At 47.5% G+C, this 24,147-nt stretch overlaps 1 protein-coding gene across 1 annotated transcript in view; it reads left to right on the forward strand.

Annotated features, from left to right (window-relative positions):
- The first annotated feature begins 320 nt into the window (after positions 1–320).
- LOC138349772 (putative sodium-coupled neutral amino acid transporter 11) overlaps positions 321–24,147 on the forward strand; it is a 39,596-nt gene continuing 15,769 nt past the window's right edge. Inside the window, exon 1 of the mRNA XM_069305747.1 lies at positions 321–470. The gene's annotated coding sequence lies outside the window, so the exon portion shown is untranslated. The remainder of the gene's footprint in view (positions 471–24,147) is intronic.

Consider the following 24,147-nt stretch of genomic DNA (forward strand, 5'->3'; position numbering starts at 1 on the left):
TAAATTTGTATGTCACATATGCACGTATTTAATAAGTCAATATTGACTATAAGAAAGTGCGAGAACGGGTTGCAACGTGTACACCCCGACCATGACGATAGCAGGTGGACTGTTGAACACTTGCGCTGGTTGGACCTGTTAACGATGTTTGATGCGAGTCAGAGGCTGGGTGGCAAGGGAGGGGGTGACAGGGGAGGGGGTGGAAAAGGGGGGGGTGCGTAGCAATAGTGGGGGTAGCGCGTGTAGCGTGGCTGGTTGAGAGAGGGGGGTGAGGGGGTGGGGAGAGAAGGGGAGGGAGGGAGGCAAGAGCAGGGCGCCAGCCAGCAGTCTGCGACAGCCCTCTTGGTGCGAGAGTCCCTGTGCGTCCGTCTGCGCCAGCCACGACCCCTACCGCTCTCTTTACCATTCCAGTGGTGACGGATTGTGTAGCGAACCTCCCTTCTTGTCTCCTACACCTGCCCCATATTCTGGTGAGTACCACTCAGGGAAGTACCACTCGGGGAAGTACTACAATAGAGTATATGCCACAGGGGAGTGCCGCAACAGGACATGCCAAGAACATGAAAACAAAACATACGAGACTCGTTAAGCTTAGAAAGAGTTACGTTCGAGGTCCACTGTGGAAAGCAGCGATATATTCCTTGGTTCTGGGAATGTGAAGGATAGGAATAACTAAGCATACGATATAACTGTGAAGGTAAGATAAATATATCTTATATCTTACAAGATACATAAACATATATCTTTTATCTTAAAACATTCAGTGATGCATTCCAGTCAGTAAAGGTCCGAGAAGGTACTGTTGGTAAACACAGTTATTGGCACCGTCAGAGGGATTATTGTGATTGTGAATAAAGAGAGTGGATGGTATAGTGATGCTGGTCAGTGGTCGTGGGGTCAGTGCTTGTGGGTTCGGTAGTCACTGGTTGTGGGGTCACTGGTCGTGGGGGTCAGTGGTCGTGGCGGTCGCTAGTCACTGGTTGATGGGTCACTGGTCGTGAGGGTCGCTAGTCAATAGTCGTGGTGTCAGTGGTCGTGGGGGTCATTGGTCGTGCCTGGTGTAGTTCGAGTGAGCTCTCACTCACCACATAACCTTGACCGTCCCATCATCATGTCAACACAACAATCTAGAAGTCGTCATGACAAACGGACATACATGTGCGTGTTCTAATCTGCACACTTTATGTAAGGACTGATCTATAGCTCCTCAGTCGCACTCCCCATCACTTTGTATCGCAAATGGCCTAATACGGACATTACACCATATACCCATCCTGTTAATACTGCTACACTGAGTACATACAGTACAAGTCTCACATACAGCCCGTAAACTTGGGAGACTTCAAGATTTTGGGCAATGCAACCTTGGAAAACATTTTTGGACATCTCTTAATATTTAAAAGAATGATCGTCAAATGTTATTTGTGTCATTTTATCGTATTTACGTGGTGGAGTGTGTGTGTGTGTAAGTAATTGTACTGGTGATTCCGACCCTTTTAGTGTGTTTAACATTGCTTAATCTTATCCTGTTAATCTTAACATGTTAAATGTGGTACTGTACGTTGTCAAGACTTCCAATTATCTTATTATGATTATTTTATGTCTTGCTAGCTTCTACCCAGCGTTCACTTCCCTCAGCTTGCCCTCATCTCCCAGTTTCCTTGGTTCTGACAGTGGCGAGACGACCCTCTGAACGTTTTCAATATTAATTTATGCTTGGGGAGGCGAATGCTGACGATGCATACCATTGTGTTGGTCTTACGTATGTAGTATACAATGTACGTGTGAGGGATGAGCGTGTGGGTGTGTACTAAACTTAACTGCCAATGACAGACTCACGGACATGTAGGAGGCGGCGGGAGAGGGCGAGGGGAGGTAGAAGCCACCACTCTGCAGGGGGGAGAGTGGAGGCTTCTGGGAGGGGAAGTGGAGGGGAAAGCCAATGGGAGTGTAGGGGAAGCCAGGGGGAACACTACAGCCACGAGTCACCATTGTGGTGTGGTACACCACAAGGAGCCGGGCTCGTCCCTGTAAGCACAGCTTTGTGCTTACATCTTAAGTGTATTCCTCTCCACTGTCGTAACTCATCCCCTCCCCTGTAATGAAGGAGTAAGTGAAATGTGGAGAGCGGATTCCCGTAGACTTTATCATGTCCTTATTAATCTTATTCGCCTATTATTTTTCCTCCCTCTTTGTTCTTGACTTTAACCTCTCACATTTCTCTCTCTCTCCTTGCTTGCCTTTCACTCCCCACACCCGCTATTCCTCGTCCGTCACTCCTTACTCCGCTTCTCTCACTACCATCATCTCTCCTCTTCACAATTCTTTCACCTCTTCCTTCTGTTTACCACTCATTACCCCTTTCTCCCTCACAAGTAATTCTACGTCACTCCCCTTTACGTTTCCCTGACATTTCCCCTTCCTGATCCATTACTCTACCCTCATTCTCCATCTTACTCCCTCACTCTTCCACTCTCCTTTCTCTTCCTCCCTGCCTTATTTCCCCTCACTTTCAAGATTCATATACATCTTCTTACCCCCCTCCTCATCTTCGTGTTTTTCTCGCTCTTCTGTTTCCATTTCCCCTCTCCTGCCTCTCCCCTCATACTGCCGTTTCATTCTGCTTTTCCCCTTCTCTCTCTCTCTCTCTCTCTCTCTCCTGATCCTTCTCCCATCCATTCCTCACATGGAGACAAAAGAGGACAGAATGACGCGGAAAGAGAACCACTAAACGATATGTTGATGATAAAGAAATCCAAAATATTGTACATCAACGTTAAAAACATTAATAGGTAAACTATACAAGAGAATAAAAGAGTAAAGAATAAATCTATGAGTGAAGTGAAAACTATAAAATCACAATAGATGAAATAAATAAAAAACCAGAAGCCCATTTACATAGTTATTCAACATTTAAACATCTGGTGTGATGACCGAACAGCGACGTCAACATTTTTTTTTTTTCTTACACGGACAAAATATTTTGCTTTTCCCTTCCTTACCCGGCCCCTTGAGCATCCTGGGAAGTTTGCAGGACGGAGAGGGTGGGAGCTGTAGGTCTGGGGGAGGGGGTAGGAATGTGTGGGGTGGGGGTGGGGGGAGGAAGGAGCGTGGACGAAAGGGGGAAATAGGAGACGCGGAAGAAGCGTTAGAACGGATGACCAAGTGAAAAGGAAGAGAGGGATAGGATAGGAAGTGAGGGGTGTCTGGGAGAAGGCTTTTTCTGCAGTTCCAACGTCTGAAGGAGAAAGACGTTATCTCCTAGGCACGTCCCCTTACCCTGCGCGCAGATTAAAATATTTCTGGACTCTCTCAATCTTTCCTCGTGTGGTTGGGGAAGGTCTTGGGGGAAGTTTTCGGGGAAGTTAGGGGGTTGTAAATGAGGGTGGTGGCGGAGGCGTGCCGCTGGTGTGTAGTACAACAAGGTAGGGAGTGTACACACAATGGTGGTTGCGGTGTAGAATATGAAGGTGATCATGGCTGTACGGTCCTGTACTCTCAGCTTTATCCTCCACAGCCTTGACCACCGTACGACCAAGCTCGGTGTAAACAACTTACGTTCACATTCATGATCCGCGCTCTGATTGGTCATCTTTAAAATGTTATTTAATTGCTTTTAACCCTTCAGAGAGATTCGATTTTTTTTTGCCCTTTTTCTCTGTTTTGAACTGAGGTTTCCTCCCGGCAAGATCATGAACATACGACAGACTTTTCCCGAAGCTGAGGAGACAACCTTACGACGCAGGAAGATTAACATGGGGAATAATACATCATATTTTATACATATATATATATATATATATATATATATATATATATATATATATATATATATATATATATATATATATATATATGAGAGAGGGTTGTGAGGGAGGGGGGAGAGGGTTGTGTGGAAGGGGGGATGTGGGAGGGAATTGTACGGGGGAGAGGGTTGTGAGAAGGAGAGGGTTGTGAGGGGGAGAGGGTTGTGAGGGAGGGGGGGGGTGGAGTTTTTCTTAGGGAGAGGAATGTGTGGGTAAGAGGGGGGAGGGGAGAGAGAGAGTTAGAGCTGCGGTATATTGCCTGGTAGTCCCGCCTTCACCGTGTAAATTGCCTCACTCTCTCACAAACCTTCACCTCGCTGTCTTTATGTATCGTCCAACACATTACATATATCTTACTATTTTAAGTCTCTCTTAAAGAGGGGGGAGGGGTGTGAAGCTGTCCGCGGCCTGGCCTCGCCTCGTTCATGGTCTCTATTGGTCCAGACCTGTAGAAGCCTCTTATATCTATCTCATCTCTATTACATATGTGTAATTATATATATTATACACACCGTTGCTCTACCATCAACACACTTAGACATCTTCGTCCTCTTCATCTACTCTTCATGGTATAACGCTGATAAATATGGACACGAGATAATGTACGATAATATCCCTAAGCCGCTCCGCTATATCTCGGCAATTTCTGCGTCCGCCCAGAGCGGCAATTTAGGATTTTTTGCTACACTGATTATTGGTTACGATGGCAGTGTAGCGTGTGTACACTTACCTATGTGTACTTGCCTGGCAGTGTCTATGGGGGGTGGGGGGTGGGAGGGAACTATCAGGGAGAAAGCGCCAAGTCATGACTACTATATAGCACTGGGAAGGGATCAGGATAAGGTTTTGGGATGGGACGGGGGGAAGGAATGGTACCCAACCACTTTGATGGTCAGGGATTGAACGCCAACCTGCATGAAGCCAGACCATCACTCTACCGCCCAGTCCAAGTGGTTGGGGGGTGGGGAGACATCTTCACGCCCGCCTTGTTCCACTGCTTACGTTATAATTTAGCTATCCTAAGGTTTGATTTTCTTGTCGAATCTGGCATTAAAGTTGCAGATGGAGGTGGCTTCTTTAACTTCCTTCAGTGCATTCCACTTTACCACCTTGAGATGATTTCTGGACTTAGCGTCCCCGCGGCCCGGTCCTCGACTAGGCCTCCTACCCGTACGAAGGTGAGAATATTTCCTAACATTTCTTCGATTCATTTGCGTTTCCAGCTTCCACCTATGTCCTTGTGTCCTACTTTTTTCTGTTTAAATAGTTATTATTTCATCTTGCCTATTCCTTTCTGGTATATTGTGATAATATCTATATTTTACTCTCTAAGGTTGTGAGATCTAGTGCCATTAGTGTCCTCATAGCTTGACCCTCTTGGCTCTGGCACCAGTCTTGTTGCAAACCTCCGTACTTTTTCAATTTCGAATTTACACTTCACAAGGTGCAGAGTTTCATGCCAGCGTTGCATATTGTACTATTGGTCTACCAAATGTTGGGCAGATAGCCTAGTAGGAGTTCTAATTTAGGTTTTCTAAACTGTTCTAATACTTGCCAGCGTGCTGCCGATGTTCCCTCGCCTATTTCTGCCTCCTGGTTTAGTGTTGAAATGATTTACTCCCAATTCTTGTTCTTTAACATTTCTATACCGTCTTCCCCTTTTGGTGTAAATCTATAAATCTATCTATAAATCTATCAATTTTTGTAAAATCTCTTGTATGTATGTATGTACCTTACCTGAATAAACATTTATCATATCAATACCTCATTTCTTCCTTTCCCATCTTCACTACCTTACAATTTCTCGCATTTAATTCCAGCAACCACTTATTTGACCACTCCTGGAGTTTTGTCAAGGCCCTTTTGGAACATTCTGCAGTCTTTTTTTTTTTATTTTTCATCAGCTTCGAGTCATTTAAAAATGTTGACATACGAGCTGGCTCCCTCGGGCAGGTCGTCCACGTAAATAAGGAACAGTAGCGGTCCCAGAGTCGAGCCTTGTGGGACACCATTTGCTCTCTACGTAGAGAAATTTATGTAGTAGACAAAGAGGGAAAAATAAATTGGTTAGCGGAGTCCAAGAGCTAATAGCGCGATTCTGCAGACACAAATAGTAAATACACACATTAACAGGAAGCAGGTCGTAGGAGCTCTCCCCCAGGTACCTATTTACTGCTAGGTGAACAGGAGAATCAGGGTTGAAAGAAACTGACCATCTGTTTCTGCCTCTGTGTGTGTGTGTGTATGTGTAATTATTTCCATACATCTGTATAAATTACTAAGCGCTCTAACGAATTTAAATTGTTATTACCGGGTTGAAAGCCATGCAGGGGGGGGGGGGCTCCCAGCACTGGGGGGGGGGGGCTCCCAGCACTGGGGGGGGGGGCTCCCAGCACGGGGGGGGGGGAGGTCACCAGCACACACACTTTCCTTGTTATTAACGTTTACGACGCCATTCGTGTGGATTTCAAAGTATTTCTTATGATCCATTTGCCCACGGTGTCCCCGGCCCTATCCCACCCCGACTCCTCCATTCCGATCCCTGCTCTATCCCAACCCAATCCTTGTCTAATCCTGATTATATCCACGGTCAGTAGGCAGCTGCATTACGGGAAAACTATTCACTTTTGATAATGGTTTGTTAATTGCCTTTGTGTTACTGGGCTCTATTGGTCCCGTGGCTTTTATAGGGGGCTCTCACAGGGGGATTTTACTTGAAGGGGAAAGATAATGTTACATTACTCACTTTTGCAGACCCCATAACACTTGCAGACGACGCGTCACAATAACGTGCCGTAAGACATGTTTCTCATTTGATAGTGTGTCCGGGGCGGACCGAAACGTCTTCGCTTCTCCATCTTCTGATTTGTGGTTTGGTCGTCACTCCCCCCCCCCCCCCCCACCCACACACACACACACACACACGGCCTAGCTCCCGGGTACCTATTTACTGCTAACTGAATAAAGGCATTAGGGGAAATAAAATTTATCCATTTCTGTCGACCCCTGAGGGGGGGACCCTCCGGGGGCGAGACCCTCAATTGTGATTCGAGAACGTAGCCACTGCACTACCGAGACCCTAGTTATGCTACCAAGTCTTCTAGATACAAATCCTAGTGTCGTGGTGCCGTTGTTTAACACATTCAAACAGGGACCATCCATAGTACTCACTACTTATTAGATCATTTTCACAATTTTGTATCAAAATTTCACTATTATCCGACACCTCACTTTCCTTATTCTGAGCATAGTTACATTCGTCAGTGTTAAATGACACCAATTATTACATTGTGAAAGTGTGTTTGGGTGTTGTGTAATATTTGTGCTTCCTGGTCAAGGTTGATCATCTCTATGTTACTTTCATCTGCTAGTGTACCGAGGCTGATGGTCAGTCCTGTACCTAAATTATGTATCTGGTGAAAGCAGGGACGCCCCCTGCCTGACGTTTCATATGAAAAAGTTACTGGCACAAATGGATGGAGTATCGAGAAGCAATTAACATATGTTGACGCTTGATCGATGTGGCAGGAGGCGGACATTCACGGTCTAGACCAAGGCTTACACTAACTTATTCATGTATAACTCATTCATATTTATAGAAATGACAAATGTTTTATGAAGTATTTCCTGAAATTCATAAGTTTATCAAATGAGTAATTCGTGTTGAATTGAGCCTGAATCATAATATTTATGTTTCCTGAACATTGGTCACCACGAAGCGCTCAGCTGCATGTTGTATGTTAGGCACTTCAATCACTGTTTTAGTTAGACGAACTTCCATTCCAGCCAAGACGATATTTAAGAAATGTGAGAATAAAGCTTTAGAATTATATTTCACACCGATGCTCTTGCATTAATACTGGTTGGGGCACCATTCCTTCCCCCCGTCCCATCCCAAATCCTTATCCTGACCCCTTCCCAGTGCTATATAGTCGTAATGGCTTGGCGCTTTCCCTTGATAATTCCTTCCTTCCTTCTTGCATTAATACTGCAACTTGTGAGATGTTAAAGTTGAATCACATTTTAATGCCTGATCCAAGGAAAGGAGACGAGATTTTGTTTTAATATAAATTTGCTTCAAATTACCAGTTTGCATTCTGGTTCGAAAATCTGCTTTAGGTAATATGTTCTAAATGTGACGGCACCGTGGAGAGACTGTTCTTGGGAATGTGTGTGTGTGTGTATGTATGTATGTATGTGTGTGTGTGTGTGTGTGTGTGTGTGTGTAGATGGTAGTGAGGGTCTTGTGCTCTAGTTTCGTCTCCTGGTTGGTCCTGCCCCGGGGACTGAACCCGTGATCCTCGATAATGAGTCTAGGACAGAGCCAGCTGCGCCTCACAGGACTCTTCTCCCTTAAGGCCAAACGACTTCAACAGGTTTGATGTCAAACTTTTCTCGTTTGAAAATTCTTCCTCACAATCTTGAAAGTTTGGAACCTAATCCATGGAAAGCGAGGATGGACAGGTGTGTGCGTGCGTGTGTGCTTGTGCGTGTGCGTGTATTCACCTAGTTATATTCACCTAGTTGTGCTTGCGGGGGGGGGGGGGGGGGGTTGAGCTCTGTTCTGTAACTCCGAGGTACCCATTTACTGCTCTAAGTAACAAGTGCATCAGGGTGAAGGAAACTGCCCATTGGTTTTTCCGCCGGGATCGAACCCCGGTCCCTAAGTTCACGAGAATAGAGCGCTCTCTACTCAGCCACCAGCCCCTACATGTGCGCGCGCGCGAGCAAAAAAGAAAAAAACAAAAAAGGAAGAGGAAGGAGAGAGAGAGAGAGAAAAAGAGAAAGAAAAAGAGAAAAAGAAAGATAAAGAGAAAAAGAGAAGGGAGAAAGAAAGAGCGCGCGCGCGCGCGATCGACCCAAGTTAAAGTTTTAATTAAGTGCAATTACTGAAGTTGAAAGATTAAGCTGGCAGTCAACACCCCCCCCCCCACCTTCCCAATAATATACTACATTTTGAAACTCTCCATAAATTATTACCTCCGTCTAAACTGTCTGCAAAAGAGTATTTAGGCCAGTAACTTTTGAACAAATATTCTTGTAACTGGAATGTACGAATGTCCTCAATGTTGCAGATCGTCAATTTTGTCAATTCTTGTCCTCTTAATTTGGATATATTTAGCAAGTCTTTCTTCCTAGGGGTTTGTTTTAGGTCCGGCAGGTATTGAGTTGCATGTCCTGGAACCTTTTCTAGTTTATTTGTGTCCTTTGAGATATAGCATGCAGCTGGTCCCATAATTTAACCATCACTGGTCTCTAATTGACTTTGTGCATTTCACAATACATTTACGTGCAATTGTAAAACTGGCCGGGAAAGCTTAGGCTGTTCTCCCCATGGCCTTGAGGTAGGCCTCTGGTGACAGTTTATTAGTCGTTATCTCTGCTACATCTTGAGGTTATCTTAGATTTCGGGGCTTTGCGTCCCTGCGGTCCGGTCTTCAACCAGGCCTCCTTTTTTGTGACACCCTCAGGAAGCAGCCCGTAGCAGCTGTAACTCCCAGGTACCTATTTACTGCTAGGTGAACACGGGCATTAGGGTGAAAAACTCCCAGATTGAGCCTCGTTCTCCACGGGGATCGAACTCTGAGCCCTCAAGACTACGAATCCGAGCGCTGTCCACTCAGCTGGCAGACTATCTCTTCCCTTTGCTCACTATTTTTCCCACCCACGAACCACCACCCACGCCACGCCACATCACAGCACCACCCACGCCACAGCCACGCCACAGCACCACCACCCAAACCACAGCACCACCACCACCCACTCCACCAACACCAACAAAAGCAACACCACCACCACCACCCCCAACAGGTGGAGTCGTTATAACGATGACGCCTTACCTGCACACGGCACCCCACACAAGCCGCTCTCATTACCTCTCGTCTCCTCCACTCCCGCACACTCACTCCATTAACAAGCCAAAGTGGATTTGATGGATAAATTTAGCGCCTCTTGAACTGTTAACGAACCGTTTCTGTCAAAGTCCAGGTAAATAAGAGGGATTCACGGCCTTCAGGGCAAAGGGGTACACGACTAATAGTGATTGATCACGTCAATTCAGAATTTCTCTTCCACTTTACACAAAATGCTAAGCCAGGTTAATCATGCGTTTGTCAGGTGTTCCAGGATGAGAATACTGCGTTCCAGGAAGGGTACGGAACGCTACAGAGGAGACCGTGTTCCAGGAGGGCAGGAAGTGTGGGGTATATAATGCCCCAAGAGATACATTATGTTCTATGAAGAACATGTCATGTTCCAGGATGGATACGGGGCGTTCCAGGGAAGGCGTGTCATTCATTCCGTGGAATGCCGCGGTCCCAGACTTGAAAAGTGATGTCGCAAGTTGTAAATGTGACGTTTCAAAGAGTTGGTTCTTCAGGGGTAAGACGAGGGGCGTTGACACGTCTTCGCACGTAGTACCCCAGGTCGGGAAAGGTGTGCTCAATATGTATAGGGGGACGTGGTGTTCCATACCAGTCTGGAACTTGTGCGTCTCCACCTACTGCACTATATTGGGCGGACTCTCTCTGGTGGCTATCGGGGCTAGGAAGCATGGGAGGGGGGAGGGGGGAGAGACGAGGAAAAGAGAAAGAGAGAGAAAGAGAGGTGTGTGCATAGGATTGGTGGTCCATTCATCTGGCTAGCAGCTGAGGGAGGCTAGGGATCCCCCAGAGCTGGGCGTGTGCTATCTCCCGTATAGGGCTAGGGATAAAGGGATCCACGGGGGGCTCTATAGACGTGCAATTCCCTAAAACCTGACACACGAAAGACCCATTGCTCAACCCCTGCAACTACAACTAGGCGAGTACACTAGGTAATGACCTTCCCCCTCCCCACACACCCACACTAGACGAGACCCAGATGAGCCACAGAGACGTTAGAAAGAATTTTGTCAGTGTAGTTAAATGGAACGCATTAAGTAGTGTTGTGGTGGAGGCTGACTCCATACACAGTTTCAAATATAGATATGATAGAGCCCAGTAGGCTCAGGAATCTGTACACCAGTTGATTGACAGTTGAGAGGCGAGACCAAAGAGCCAGAACTCAACCCCCGCAAACACAACTAGGCGAGTACACTGTAACAACTCGCGCCTCCTCTTTGGTTCCAGTGTGGACGAGAGATCAAGTATGAGTTTGATCCCATTGTTTACTTGGATAATTTACATCTGTATTTTTAGTGGTTACCGTCTCACTCGAACCTTTTCAGACTTGGCTTTGTTCTGTTTTAGCAATTAATTTATCATTCTTACATGAACACCAACAGGATGATATTCAGTCGTGTACACTATGTTGACATTTGACATGGTAAGCCGCTTGGGAGACCTGGACCCGGGTTCACGAAGCAGTTACGCAAACACTTATGAACCTGTACATCTTTTCTCAATCTTTGGCGGCTTTGTTTACAATTATTAAACAGTTAATAAGCTCCGAAGCACCAGGAGGCTGTTTATAACAATAACGGCTGATTGGGAAGTTTTCATGCCTGTAAACTGTTTAATAAATGTAACCAAAGTCGTCAAATTTGGCACACAAAACCCAAGAGCATTGGCGTCTAGGAACAAAACGAGCGCGGAAAGCTTCATAAGAAACGATGAACGGGGCTTAACCGGCGAAAATAAAAATTGCAAATTCTTTTCAATCTTGCCATAAATGGAGGACTCTCAGAGCTGGTATTAACTCACAGGTAATAACACTAAGATAGCTTAGGAACATCTACGTATCATCTTTCCACTAAATATGAAAGAGACAGAGACAGAGACAGAGACCGACCGACTTGGCAATGAAACAAGCGAGCATCATTTAACACAAGGGTCCTTGAGTCAAGAAGAGCGCGGGCTCTTGGCGTAAAAAACAAACGGGGTATAAAAAACCACTCGGATCCTTGTCTGAGGAAAACAAAAAAACAAGCGAGCATCGAGATATGGCGGCGGGTGGCTTCCGCGGCCCGCCGCCTCCAAGATAGCATCACTCAATACAGGTTCCCCGTCCTCCTGGGTCGACACTTCTCCAGAATGGAGGCCGCTACGAAGAGATTCCTGGCCCGCTTCTCTCTCATATATGCGTGGAGAGAGTTAGAGAGTGACGGAGGACGGAGGTGTAAGGGTGGTGATCCCGTCCGCATGCAAGGGCAAACTCGATCTTATTGGGTACGGGGTTCACTTTTTTTTAGGATCTACATAAATACTTGGGAATAGAGGGAGTCACTATATGACTGAGGAGAGGTGGTGGTGGTAGTGGTGGGCGGTGGCGATTGTGGTAGTGGGTGGTGGTGGTGGCGATGCCCTTTACGAACTCTGAAATTCCCCAACGGAAGGTTATTATTGTTAAACAATCTGGTAGCATTCTGGGAGCTCACAAACTGTTCAATAATCATGGCGGTTGTGTTTACATTTAAGATGTACAGGTTTCGTAAAGGGTTGCGTTAATGTTTGTTGAATCCTGGTACAGGATATTCCATTAAGATACAGTAATCATCATATACAAGCTATCAGAGCGGAGAGGGGCAGGCCAGGACACCAAACTGGCGGGTACAGCCAGGCCAGGACACCAAACTGATGGAACTGACCTCCAAACTTGCACAATCACATGAAACATTAATATTGATTTAGAAGTGTGCGTGTGTACATACTGGCTTAGCTGTGCTGACAGGATCGGAGCTTCAACCATTGGGCCCCTCCTCTCAACCATCAGCCAGCTGGTACACAATTTAACGAACCATTTGCGCGCTCTCACACTCTCCTTACTTTCGTCTCTCCAGTCCCAGCAAGGGTCGGGTCCATGGCCAGCGCCTCAAGCTATCCGCTCAGCGAATCAAATGAGAGGTTACCATGGCAACCAACAAGTTGGAGAGAAAGGGAGAGAGAGAGAGAGAGAGAGACAGGGAGAGAGAGAGAATGAATCCGTACAACACTTGTGGTTATTGGATACGCTCTGTGATTGGTGGTCACTTGCTGCCGTGTGCCGTGATTAGTGGTCAAGATCTTCATAGTTTCACACACTCGCCAGACTTCATAACGTTCTCAGAGTTCTTGTATAAAACTTGCGCCTGAGGGAATCCGTGTAATATAATTACCGAGAGCCACCTCTGGTATGCAATAAAGGGAACTCCTCCACCACAAACGAGTGTCAGATATACCAGGGAAATATATCAGGAGTGAATATTAAGGCAATTCATCACATTAATAATGCAGGCAGACATAAGCAGTCAAGCAGGCAGGCAGGCAAGCATAAGCAGAGAGGCATGAGCAGACAGGCAGAAGTAGGCAGGCAGGTTTCAGGACGCCACGAAGCCTGAGTAGCCTTCCAATGCAGCCTGCCTGGCGCCTGGATCTATGCGCCAAGCCTAGACCAGCAGAGCTGTCTGCAGGTTCCACGCCCGCCTCCCTTGACCCTCCTCCCTGCTGGCCCCTCTTCCCTGCTGGCCCCGGCTCCCTGCTCACACCCTTCTGCTGACTCCTATCCCTTAATCTACCTCGCTAAGCCATCAGCATCTAGAGCCGTCAGGAATGGCGTGACGCTGGTGTAGCGGCGGAATAATGTCCCTGAACATCGCTAACAGAGTTACAGGTTCACAATACATCGTTCAATATCGGGGGATCCGCGGGCGTATTTGTCTAATTAAGAGGAGTCATTAAAGGCGGGTTTCGGCGGGAGAAATTGTGGTGGTTTGCCTCTGGCCCCGTTCACCCCATCCCGTCCACCCCATCCCTGGTCCTGTCATGGGCCCCGTCCACCCCATCCCTGGTCCTGTCATGGGCCCCGTTCACCCATCCCGGGTCCTGTCACACCTGTCGACCGTCTAGCTGTGGTCGTCGGCTCACAACCGCGGCTCCAGGGTTCGATTTCCGCGGTAGGATGCGTTTCCTATCACCAGATGAGTCTGTTCACCTAGTAGTTAACAAGCGCCCGGAAGTTAGGAAATTATTGTGGAGGGAAACCACACCTGTGGTGACAGGGAGGTGGTGGGAGGTGGATGAAATGAGACGAGGTGAGAGGGAGTAACATCAACATTTAGACATACGAAAAGAGAGAGAAAGAAGGAAGAGGAGGCACAAGGAGGTACGAGAAGAGAGGAAGTCGTGCCCCTAACCTATCGTACGCGGTCCATACAAAATGTCAACATTACGGGGCTTACATCTTTTCTCGATGATCATCATCCCGATGATGATGGCTGATGATGACTTTCTGCAATGAGTTACAGCCCCTTTCCTGTGCCAGTTAAGTCCACTGGGGGCTCACCATAGCTCGTGCTACTTGGAACTTTTTGTTCCAAGTGGCGAATCTTAAAACAAACGGTGCTTTCACTTACAAGTCGCATTTTTAGCAGAGTGGTCCATTCCATAAACTTAAAAAATGGGAAGTAATAGCGGCGAGAAGAGGGCGAGGCGGCAAGCACCGGGTATATTGGACTTAAAACCACAGCTGCAACCCTACCCGCGGGTACGGGCTCGCGTGACTCCACGGACCCCTCTCTCACTGCTGTCCTGCGTGGACTTTACTTCCTCTGGTCGGGAGGACGAAGCCTTTTGGTCTTTTCGGGGTCCCCATTTAGGCCAACGCCTGATCCTTCCACCCCTTCAATGATACCCACAACAGTTGCCTAGCTCCAGGGGACATATTTACTGCTAGGTGGCTAGACGTATCGGGTGTGTGGTATACAGTTCCAGACGTCTCCTGTCCGGGACGGTGACTCGGGTACAATCGACTATTGGAGCCGACACGGTGACCAGAACTGTGTGCTGGGACCTGTTGCTTGTGTAGGTGTTATTCACCGTCTCGTGTACGTGGCTTAGGTGTTATTCACCACCTCAACTTTAAACTCAAAATTGACAAAAACCTTCCAGCTAAGGAAAGTTCCGTCATGACGCAACAGGTGGACGAAGGCTAGCAAGCGGGGCCTCAGGAGCTTGGCCTCACTTTCTCCTGGACACCGATAGGTAAGCATGCGTGATTCTGAGGTACGCCACAGGTACGGTGTGTACCACGCCAGGTACGCCACAGGTACGGTGCGTACCACGCCAGGTACACCACAGGTACGGTGTGTACCACGCCAGGTACGCCACATGTACGGTGCGTACCACGCCAGGTACGCCACAGGTACGGTGTGTACCACGCCAGGTACGCCACAGGTACGGTGCGTACCACGCCAGGTACGCCACAGGTACGGTGCGTACCACGCCAGGTACGCCACAGGTACGGTGCGTACCACGCCAGGTACGCCACAGGGACGGGTAGTTGCCACTGGTCACTGGCCGCTGTTCGGTCGATAGTTTCTTCACACACCAAGGTTGTTTATTAAACAATTCCCGTTGCCGGGGGGGGGGAGGGGATGTTCACTGCTAGGTGAACGGGTACATTAGGTGAAAGACATTCTTAACCATTTCTGTCCCGCTTGGGAATCTAACCCGGGATCTCCTATTACAGTCCTACCTTCTGCCACCCATACTTCTGGGCGATTGTATTACAGCCGTGTACTCACGTAGTTGTGCTTGCGGGGGTTGAGCTTTGGCTCTTTGGTCCCGCCTCTCAACTGTCAACCAACTGGTGTACAGGTTCCTGAGCCTCTGGTTCTATCATGTCTACATTGGAAAATGTGTATAGAGTCTACCTCATCGCTTGCTAATGCATTTCATTTATATGAATTGAGTGTACCCCCATTCCATACTCACCTAGTGAGTGTGTGTGAGCGAGTGTGCGTGAATGTGGGAGGTTGCGCGTGCGTGTACTTACCTATTTGTACTCTCCTATTTTTGTCTGAACGTTCGAGCATTGGCTCTGGGATCTCGCCTTTCTTGTCTTCGGTTGTTCGAAGCAGTGACTCCTGCCCTTCTCTATCATACCTAGTATTAAAGCTATGAATAGTGTTTACTTCCACAAGTGTGCGCTTTTGTTCATCCCAATCCCCACTACTCTCACGCTGAAAGACAACTGTCCAACACCTCTATGACTCGTCTGAGTGTCCAGCTTCCACCCACGTCACCTTCTGGTGGTATTCCGTGTGAACATTTCGTCTATTTCCACACCGTGGACGGTCTGGTTCAACTGCTTTAGCATCATCCAGTGTTTACCATTTTATTACCACCTCTGCTGTCACTTCTGTATCCGTTAGTCTCATCTTGGGCCATCTCTTCTTCTAACAATGGGAGCGGCTCAGGCTCGGTTGTGAACACTCCCTGGCAACGCATTCAGTATCTCCCAGATTGTGTGTGTAAAGGGTGGGTTGTGGGGAAGGGGGGGGGGAGGGATGGCTTCTTACAGGTGGCCAATAAATAAGGGAAGGCGAGAAGGGAGGGGAGGGAGAGGGAGGGAGGGAGGAAGGTATCAACAGGTGACCGCATCCGCTCTTCCCCCCTCACCCCCTTCCCAATCTCCCAGCACCTCACCCTTTGCATGGACCCTCCCCCACCCCCCAAACACACGCCCCCTAGTCTTCCTAACTTCCATATACGAAAACATTAGGACATACATTCCTAAATCCAGATTTGTGAATACAAACGCAAGCGAATGGGGGCAGAGAGAGACAGAGAGAGACGAGAGTGTGTGTGTGTGTGTGTGTGTGTGTGCGCGCTGTTTTAGATTTAGCTACTCTGAACGGAATGTCCATGTAGCACGGGCTACGGTGAGCCCGTAAGGGAGAGACGGAGCACAGGTTATACATATAGTCTTGTGTAGTGGTTATATGCACACAACAACACACTTCGCGAGCTATGCCAGTCCAGGATCGAGTTCTTTACAGTGAGGGACGACTGGGCACAGATCCTTAACTGTTCGCCCCCTGTTCACCCAACAGTAATTGGGGACCTGGTTGTAAACCAATTGGAGGATCGAGTTCCAGGCGGAAACTAATACAGAAAGGCTTAAGAATAACGGTGGGAAGGGAACGCTCTAAGACTTGAGTCAAAACTTATCTGCTGCTTAACCTGCGTATTAAAAATTATAACTACTGTACTGTAGTTATTATTTTGTAATGATCGTCACTACCACCATTATCACTACAATAACCAACACCATCACTACATTTTCACCACCAAATCCTCCGCGCTTCTTGAAAAGATAAAATGCTCTTTCGTTATCAGTTAACAATATTCCCCCCACAACATTTTAATATAAAAAACAGAAAGCTGCCAAAAGCCTATATCTTAATAAGAATATCGGATTCTTCATCCTTTGATGCCCAGGAGATCAAATGTTACCCAGCTTGGTAACATTTCAGTGTGGCCACAGCAACTTTTAGTTACAGTTATCAAAGTTACCAGTTTTGTACTTGCATTATACATTTCTTCCATGTAACTCTGGGAGAAGTGCTAGGAGCAGAAGTCCCGGACTCCTACTATGGACAGTGATATTAAAGTGAACAGTGCTAGTCTATAGCGAGGTGGCGCTACACTATGTGCTAGTCTATAGCGAGGTGGCGCTACACTATGTGCTAGTCTATAGCGAAGTGGTGTTAACCCTGCCCATGGAGGACAAGAAAATGTAAATATGCTGGTTAGCATTGTAAATGTGTAGCCACGCCTGTGGTAGAAAATATAGAAAACCTGACATTGTGCATGTCAGTACGTACGCGTTTATTTGAACTGTAAAGCCCTAATGAGGATTGTATACAATAATAAACATGACACAGGAAAGGGAGTTTACCCTAGTTACCGCTGCTAAGCACACACACAGTGTCAGCGAGGTGGACAGCCCGCCACGTATTACACCACTCTAGATCAGTTTGGCCAAGATTCATCCAACATCCAGACAGAACGTGCAGCTAAACCGCACGTTCTGCTGTTTAGCTGCACGTTCTGTGTTTACAGTACGGTCAGCTGGTGTTTACCTGCTGACCGCACTATCATCCCCCCCCCCCACGTTCTTCGGTATCTGCCGTCCCCATTCTGCTTCTACTGCTGCTGCTATGAAGCTATGCCATATATTTTCCAGCTTCCACGATAACTATCTGTACACTAGTTACTCCCTAATAATTAATACCGACCAGGATCAATTAGTGTGTGAAAGCAACACCGGGCGCTAATTGGCCAGAATTGCTCGCCAATTTTGCAACTGTGTAACTTGTATTAGCAGCGCTCATGTATTGTATTTACTAGTCAACATCAGTGTCGAATGTCGCAGCGTGTTTAGGCTCCATTCCCTCACGCTAACGCCTAAGGATCTACAAAGGCGCACTTTGAACCCTGACTAACAACCAGTCCTTAACTGTACATATAGGTTCAGCCAATAGGGCTCTGGTACCTGGTTGTTGCACGACTGGCGGGTCCTATTCCAGGGACCTAGAGGGTAAGGCTTACCATGAGCTATGGAAAGGAAAAGCTCTCAGCCTGCTAACAGGAGTCGGCAGTCGTCTGTTCTAGTACCCATTCATGTAAAAAAAAAACTGCTCTATTATATTTTAAATATTTTACCCAGGTGGTTACCGGAGTAGACGGCTTCTGGCTCTTGTTACCTGGCTCTGAACTTTCCTTTACATAGCTCATCTTAAACCTTACACAACTAATTTTCTCTGGCACACGACCTGACCAAGCCAGATTTCCTGCCAAAGGCTCCAATCCAGCCGAAATCGGGGGAGAGTGTGGTCGAGCGTGCTACACCATTACACCACAGACTGGTTATTGATGTGTACTTGCGTGAGGCAACAGCCACACAGGTACAGGCTGAAGCTGGAGCCATCTGTGGGCCAGAGCCTTCATACAGCCAGTTGAATGTTTTCCAATACCTACTTCTAGTATATCGCGGGCGGTGGAACAAGGGCATTTTAAGAGATTGGCTGGAGGCGGCGACCTGGCCCTGAGGCACCATCCAGGCCATAACCCCTTCATCCTTCAGCTCATGACGTTACCTTAACATCCTACATCATCACCACCATCTCGGAAATTCTCTCTTCTTGCTTCGAGCTCTTCTTTGATATCTAGCTCCTTTGCTCCTCTCTCCTCTAATATGCCGCTCCCCTTGCCAGGAGCTTCATGGAGGTAATATTATACCTTGACACTAAAACATGATCAAAGGGGCTTACAGCGTGATATTATCTGCCCCAAGTCGACGGGTCTTTGGGGCGATGGGTGGTGGGGGTTACCCCCTAGCTCGCCCTAGGTAACCCTAACTTATAGTTCTTCCTTCCATCATTTCTTCTCTCCCTTATCTCTGATTACTCCCTCCCTTTTCCATTCATCACTCACCCTTGACGGCCCTTCCTGTTATCCACTATCATCGACATTTCCCCTCATTCCTTCTATCATTTATTTCCTGCCTTCATATTCCAATGAATTAAGAATGGGGGAAATTTATCTAGATTCTAAGAAAACAAACTTGTCAAACTTGCCAAAACCATTACAAAAGATTTGAAAAAAATTGTATAAAAATTCTGAAGTGTGTATATGAGGAGTGACCAGCGCTAGAGAGCTTGTACCCAGTATATCCAACACTGGACTCCAGACGCAAAGTGACTGGCATTATCAGTCACTGGCCTATGATATGGCTGCTCTAAATATGTACTTTTGTATTCGCCGAAGACAAAATGTACAATCCACCTGTTGCTGAACTAATATATGTCGGTCGGAAGAGCACATGCTGACTATAGGCTAGTAGTTACCTGCAGAAAATTTGGTACATATAACACATCAACGCCAACAACTGCAAAGGATCATATGCTGGTATTTACAGTGTTGTGAATGCTCTATGCTCCTAGTGTTCCATGCTCCAAGTGTTATGAGGTGTGTGTTAGGGGAAAACTTTGTTGTAGAGTCTTATTTTACTCAACTTTTTTTTCCTTTTATATTAGCACAAGCCGGAATTTCTCCAGAGTTCAATACATTAGCAAGTGGTACATGTCGTGTTTCCGCTGCCTGCTTTAGTAACCGGGGGCCAGATTCACGAAGCAGTTACGAAAGTACTTACGAACGTTTACAACTTTCCTCAATCTTTGACGGCTTTGGATACATTTATTAAACAATTTACAAGCATGAAAACTTCCCAATCAACTGTTGCTATTGTTATAAACAGCCTCCTGGTGCTTCGGAGCTCATTAACTGTTTAATAATTGTAAACAAAGCCGCCAAAGATTGATTAAAGATGTACATGTTCGTAAGTGCTTTGTGAATCTGGCCCCAGAGACATCTGGTCTGAGAGTGGGGCTTTCTTCACATCTTTCCCTGAAGCTATTTCCTTGCTTGTGTTCCTGCAACCGTTTAGGGCATCTTTCCTATAGGCGGCGCTTTGTATAGCCAAGCTCTGGTCACCTCTTAGTCAGCTGGCGTGGTGTACGTGGTGCCAAACTCCTGGCCAGACTCTGCCTCCCTCCCGCTGTGATAGAGGCGTGTGGCGAGGCAGGAGTCGCAATCTTAGCTGTCCCTGGTGCCTCCAGCGAAGCCTTTCTCTTGCATCTATTGTGTGCCTCCCCGTCCACCCCTCCCTGCCTCCCGGCCTGCCTCCCGGCCTGCCTCCCATAATAAACCAGCAAGCCTGCCTATATACCTACCTACGTGTCTGCCTAAACCACTGTATAAACCAGCCTAAACCTGCCTGCCTGTGTGTCTGCGTCTACTCTGTCCCTGCTCATCATGATTCCGTCCACCTCTTGCTCTTTTACCCTTATCGTCACCCATCCTCAGACTGTCGTGGTATCTTCCATTCTCTTATATCCCCATCTTTATTCGTCCTTTCCTCTTCCACGTCCCTCCCCCCCCCCCCCCTCTCCTTACATGTTCTTGCCATTAAGGCACAAGTCACTCCAGAGTAATGCACTCTTACCACTCTGTAGGTGACCTATTTGCCCCCTCCCTCTCTCTTTCCCCCCCCCTCCCTTCCTCTCTCTCTCCCTCTCTCCTTACCTTCCCTCCTCTCCCTCCTGCACTGTTTAACTGATAAACTCTTGCGCCCTCGCCCCATAAAGGATCGAATGTGAAAACATTTAGGATATTCCCTCAGAGGCAACAACAGCCGACACTGGTGATGGGACTTTTACCGACAAAAACTTCAGGGACTGGAAATACCTTAACAGTAGGAGAAGGGAACACAGTTTATTCTTCATGGATGCTAACAAGTTCGTCAAATAAATGAGTTAGTAGGGGGTCAGGCTTCATACGAGTTTATGTAGATTGTCAGCTAGTAGCTGACAGTTTCATTCGAAGTATCAGCACCATTAAAATAAAGAAGCGCAATAGAGAGCACACTGAAGCCTGTGTGTGTGTGTGTGTGTGTGTGTGTGTAGGGGAGAGAAGCTCAATAATAAAGTGGATGTGATGGCTTGTAAACAGACAAGTCAAGACACTTGTACAATTAACTGTTGGCTGCCATACAAGTTCCCACACATAATAGTTTAATCATTAATGCATCATACTGCATTACGTCTTCCACGAAATTATACTAAAATTATTACACCGTATTGTCTAATGATAAACTTTGTCCCCGCGGTAAACACAGTGTCACGCCCTCAAAGTAACTCCGTACAAAATTAGTCAACGTGTGTGAACTTGTGCTAAACCAATCATGATTGTAAATGCCTGGATGCCCCGGTGCCCAAACTGTGCCCCCCTTAACTGACCTGTTAGTGGCTCGGGTAATGGCTTAATGATTTAATTACCAGCGTTCGCTCCTGGGAGACTGAAATGTGCCACGGACACTGGTGGGAACTGTGTGTTTGTAGCCTAGAGTGTGCTGGTTTATGTGTGGCTTCTGGTCTACAGAGGCATGTCGAGACGTTTCGCACACAAGGCGAGTGTGAGCGAGCATGTTAACAGTACGATACCCTCTGCTTTTCCCCCCACACCCCTCCCCACACCCCCACTCCAGAGTCTGCCACGAATCGTTAACATTTCAGGACCACCAGCTAGTTCAACCACCCCACCCCAAGACCTCTACCCTATCACCCCAACTCCCCACCCCTGCCACAACACACCAACGGGGCTCAACAATACTCGTCATCGTGGGCTCTGAGCACGATATTAAGAGTGCCTGGGAAGCCTGTCTTGTGTTGCCATTAGTTAATTATTTATGTGGCGTGACGCCAACTCTCCCACCAACCATCCCTCCCCACACCCACCATCCCTCTCCCTTATTACTGACACACCCATTATATTTTCCCTCCCTCTCCTCCACACCTCTCCAAACACTCCCCCCCCCCTCCCTCCTCGTATGCGTGTTCCACCACTCGATATAACAGCGTTAATATGAAGATTCCTTTGTGTTCCTTCCCCCTCACCTTAGTGGACACTTGAGGACTCGCCCGCCTCTGGGCCAGCTGATGGAGCCCCGTTCACAGCGGCTGACCATCTGAGGTGTGGTTATAGTGAGGTATGGCCAGGGAGGGCGAGACACCAACACTTCACTGTTACTTACGTACAGCAGCCTTCTGAAGTCCACTTCGGGCTCACCATAGCCCGTGCTACTTGAACTTGTTCCGAGTAGCTGAATCTATAACAACAACAACAGCCTTCTGAGGCGACGGCTCTGTCAACACCTGGTGCAGGCGAGAGCACTATACACTACCTACATTAATATATTGTTGGTAATGGTATATAGTGTATAATCAGCAGTATATTTACAATTCAAGAGAACCTTTCAGCATAACTGTACATACATGCCATACAAGCCCACTAGGCTTTGCGCTCTATCAGGCAACTAAACGGGCTACCCAGCGATGCCCGGGTCTCCCCCCCACCCTGTTTCCCTTTCTCTCCGCCTCTCCTCCCAGGTACAGTGTTCCAGGTGTGAAAGACATATTGGTTGTTCCTCTAGGGGGCGGTAGAGCAGAGGATAGTGAGCTAAGGGTGAAGAGCAGTGAGGGGGGGGGGGAGGTTGCAAGACTGGGCATTATTGTCCCTCCCCCCCTAAACGTCTCCAGAGTACGCTGAGGTAGGAATGGGGAGGGAGGGAAGAAAGAAGGGGAAGGAAGGAGACGAAGGAATAGAGTATTGTGGTGTTTATTCTCAGTTACGATTAAAATAACAATTATCACTGGGATTATCAGCACTAATATAATATCAATAACGTAAGACTGACTCCTCCCCTCCCCTGGTATGGAGGGTATACCCGCTCGCTCCCCCTCCCTCCCCCCAGCACTGTGGAGACCCCACAACACCCCCCGCCCCCCTGCTAGTGTGGACGGTATTCCCACCCGCCCCTCTGATGCGGGCGGCACACCAGGCCTCCCTCTGTTGTGAATGGACCAAAGTACTGAACCCTGTACAGTTGTCAGATATTGATCACCTCAAGTGATGGGAGTCGTCATGGTTACGGAGGTGTTGATGCAGCATCTCTATGGACCCCCCCCCCCCCCCACTCCTACCCTACCCTCTACACATTCTGGTAAGAGGCCATTTTATTGTTTTCTACTTCGTCGCCGTTATCCGTGTTTTTTCCCGTTTCCCTGCGCGTGATTCGATTGCCTCTTTAAATCGTTGTTACTATTGATGTAATAATTATGTTAATCCATGGTGTGACGACCATCACCATGGTAGACCCGCTGGTCACACACACAGAGGGAGGAGCGTGGCTACCATGACCTGCTCGTCTCCCTGGAGACCACAGTGGCCGGTAGAGTTTTACAGCCACAGTTTTCTCACCGCACTTGCTGTTACCAGGAAGATGATCACAGTGATACCTCACACACACACACACACACACACTCGGCTCCCAGGCATCAAGATAACACGTTATGGCCACACACAAGGGAGAAAATTAAACTGACAATTGCCACGTAAAGGATTAGATAATTCAAACCAACTGCATTAGTTTGAACTAGACAAGTTGATGTGTCAACAATCGCGATTTACAATATTAAACAATTCGTGCAGGTTCCAGACAGATGCGAGTGCATCTGTGTGTAGAGGTCATAAGCTGGGGAACAAGAGAGCCTGGAGCTAGAGGTAAGGTCATTCAAGAGGCACGTAGCTACCTAACCAGCACGAGTGTTATACCAAGACAAGTGTCGAGACGAGTAACAATTAGAGCCCCACTTGGCTCAGTGGACTCTTACATCGTTCACGTGGTGGTAAGTGATGCTACGTGTATGAGAAGCATCACAACAGACGAGATGATAGCTTCTCTCACTCACTGGCAGCTTCCCCTGTGGGACGCCATCACAGTCTGGGAACTTACTATCTCAGTGTCCAGCTCCTCTCCACAACCACCCTCCGCCACTCATTTTTATCCTCCCTTAATGTCCCTGCCTTTCTCCCTGCCTGCCTGCCATCCCACCAACCTCTGACATTCCTCCAATGCCCCCATCCTCTTTACCCTCCCAAAACTGCTGTAATCACCATCGAGTCGAGTCCCTCAGCCACTGCCACCCACCACCATCACTGCTACCACTATTACCATCCATGCCAAGATGAGGGGTTAAGGG

The sequence above is a fragment of the Procambarus clarkii genome, chromosome 56 (genome assembly GCF_040958095.1).
Source record: "Procambarus clarkii isolate CNS0578487 chromosome 56, FALCON_Pclarkii_2.0, whole genome shotgun sequence".
Lineage (NCBI taxonomy): Eukaryota > Metazoa > Arthropoda > Malacostraca > Decapoda > Cambaridae > Procambarus > Procambarus clarkii.